This window comes from Arachis ipaensis, chromosome B4 (genome assembly GCF_059453495.1).
Source record: "Arachis ipaensis isolate K30076 ecotype BB chromosome B4, ASM5945349v1, whole genome shotgun sequence".
Classification (NCBI taxonomy): domain Eukaryota; kingdom Viridiplantae; phylum Streptophyta; class Magnoliopsida; order Fabales; family Fabaceae; genus Arachis; species Arachis ipaensis.
In genome coordinates this window covers 101,805,797-101,808,644 of record NC_142439.1, presented here as the reverse complement: position 1 = coordinate 101,808,644, position 2,848 = coordinate 101,805,797, and the positions used below count along the sequence as shown (strand labels likewise).

The following is a 2,848-nucleotide window of genomic DNA, read 5'->3' as shown; positions in this document are numbered from 1 at the left end:
GGGGTCGACAGATCCTGAGGGGCCAAGGACTTAACATCCCTGCTCCAATTAGGCATGTAAAACGCTCTTGCTGTGCAATCCTGGCGTTTAACGCTAGACTGCTGCTTATTTCTGGCGTTAAACGCCGAAATGTAGCCTGTTTCTAGCATTTAACACCAGGTAGATGCTTGTTTCTGGCGTTAAACACAAGCTTGGTGCTTGTTTCTGGCGTTAAACGCCAGACAGATGCTTGTTTCTGGCGTTTAAATGCCAGAATGCTTCTCCTCCAGGGTGTGCTATTTTTCATTCTGTTTTTGATTTTTCATTAGTTTTTGTGACTCCACATGATCATCAACCTAATAAAACATGAAATAACAAAAAGAAAATAAAATGGATATGATTAAATAACATTGGGTTGCCTCCCAACAAGCACTTCTTTAATATCAATAGCTTGACAGTGAGCTCTCATGGAGCCTTAGAGATAATCAGAGCAGGGTTGGGACCTCCCAACACTAAACTTAGAGTTTGAATGTGGGGGTTCAACACCAAACTTAGAGTTTGGTTGTGGCCTCCCAATACCAAACTTAGAGTTTGACTGTGGGGGCTTTGGTTGACTCTGCAGTGAGAGAAGCTTTTCATGGTTCCTCTCCATGGTTACAGAAGGAGATCCTTGAGTTTTAAACACAAGGTTGTCCTCATTCAGTTGGAGGACCAACTCTCCTCTGTCCACATCAATCACAGCTTTTGCTGTTGCTAGAAAGGGTCTTCCAAGGATGATGAATTCATCCTCATCCTTTCCAGTGTCTAGGATTATGAAATCAGCAGGGATGTAAAGGCCTTCAACCTTTACTAACACGTCCTCTACTAGTCCATAAGCCTGTTTTCTTGAGTTGTCTGCCATTTCTATTGAGATTCTGGCAGCTTGCACTTCAAAGATCCCAAGTTTTTTCATTACAGAGAGTGGCATTAAGTTTATGCCTGATCCCAGGTCACACAGAGCCTTCTCAAAGGTCATGGTGCCTATGGTACAGGGTATTAAGAATTTGCCAGGATCCTGTTTCTTTTGAGGTAATTTCTGCCTATCCAATGCATTCAGTTCATTAGTGAGCAAGGGAGGTTCGTCTTCCCAAGGCTCATTACCAAATAATTTGGCATTCAGCTTCATGATTGCACCAAGGTACTTAGCAACTTGCTCTTCAGTAACGTCTTCATTCTCTTTAGAAGAAGAATACTTATCAGAGCTCATGAAGGGCAGAAGGAGGTTCAATGGAATCTCTATGGTCTCTAGATGAGCCTCAGATTCCTTTAGTTCCTCAAAGGGAAACTCCTTATTGGTCACTAAATGTCCCAGGGGGTCTTCCTCACTAGGATTCACGTCCTCCTCCTCCCTTGTAGGTTCGGCCATGATGGTCAAGTCAATGGCCTTGCACTCTCTCTTTGGATTTTCTTCTGTATTGCTTGGGAGAGTACTAGGAGGAGTTTCAGTGACCCTTTTACTCAGCTGGCCCACTTGTGCCTCCAAATTTCTAATGGAGTACCATATTTCATTCATGAAACTCACAGTGGCCTTAGATAGATCAGAGACTATATTTGCTAAGCTAGATGGGTTCTGCTCAGAATTCTCTGCCTGTTGCTGAGTGGATGATGGAAAAGGTTTGCTATTGCTAAACTTGTTTCTTTCACCATTATTAAAGCCTTGTTGAGGCTTTTGTTGATCCGTCCATGAGAAATTTGGATGATTTCTCCATGAGGGATTATAGGTGTTTCCATAGGGTTCACCCATGTAATTCACCTCTGCTATTGCAGGGTTCTCAGGATCATAAGCTTCTTCTTCAGAAGATGCCTCTTTAGTATTGTTGGATGATTCCTTCAATCCATTCAGACTCTGAGAGATCATATTGACTTGCTGAGTCAATATTTTTTCTGAGCCAATATGGCATTCAGAGTATCAATTTCAAGAACTCCCTTCCTTTGAGGCGTCTCAGAGGTGTACATGAACTGGTTATTAGCAACCATATCAATGAGTTCCTGAGCTTCTGCAGGCATTTTTTTAGGTGAATGGATCCACCTGCAGAATGGTCCAATGACATTTTAGATAATTCAGACAGACCATCATAGAATATATCCAGGATGGTCCATTCTGAAAGCATGTCAGAAGGACACCTTTTGGTCAGTTCCTTGTATCTATCCCAAGCTTCATAGAGGGATTCACCTTCTTTCTGTTTGAAGGTTTGAACATCCACTCTAAGCTTGCTAAGCTTTTGAGGAGGAAAGAACTTGGCTAAGAAAGCCGTGACCAGCTTATCTCAAGAGTTCAGGCTATCTTTAGGTTGAGAGTCCAACCATATTCTAGCTCTTTCTCTTACAGCAAACGGGAAAAGCATAAGCCTGTAGACCTCGGGATCAATCCCATTGGTCTTAACAGTATCCCAGATTTGCAAGAATTCAGTTAAGAACTGAAAAGGATCTTCTGATGAAAGTCCATAAAACTTGTAGTTCTGTTGCATCAGAGAAACTAATTGAGGTTTCAGCTCAAAATTGTTTGCTCCAATGGCAGGGATTGAGATGCTTCTTCCATGTAAGTTGGAATTTGGTGCAGTAAAGTCACCAAGCATCTTCCTTGCATTGTTATTATTTTCGGCCATGTCTCCTTCTTTTTCGAAAATTTCTGTCAGATTTTCTGCAGAGAGTTGTGCTTTGGCTTCCCTTAGCTTCCTCTTCAGAGTCCTTTCAGGTTTAGGATTAGCTTCAACAAGAATGTTCTTGTCCTTATTTCTGCTCATATGAAAAAGAGGAGAACAGAAAAGAGGAATCCTCTATGTCACAGTATAGAGATTCCTTTATGTGAGTAGCAAAAAGAGAAAGATAA

At 41.7% G+C, this 2,848-nt stretch overlaps 1 non-coding gene across 1 annotated transcript; it reads left to right on the top strand.

Annotated features, from left to right (window-relative positions):
- Positions 1–2,123: 2,123 nt before the first annotated feature.
- Positions 2,124–2,231, top strand: LOC148568597 (small nucleolar RNA R71). Its single transcript, XR_015881465.1, has one exon. It is a non-coding gene; the product is annotated as a small nucleolar RNA R71 (small nucleolar RNA).
- The last annotated feature ends 617 nt before the right edge of the window (positions 2,232–2,848 follow it).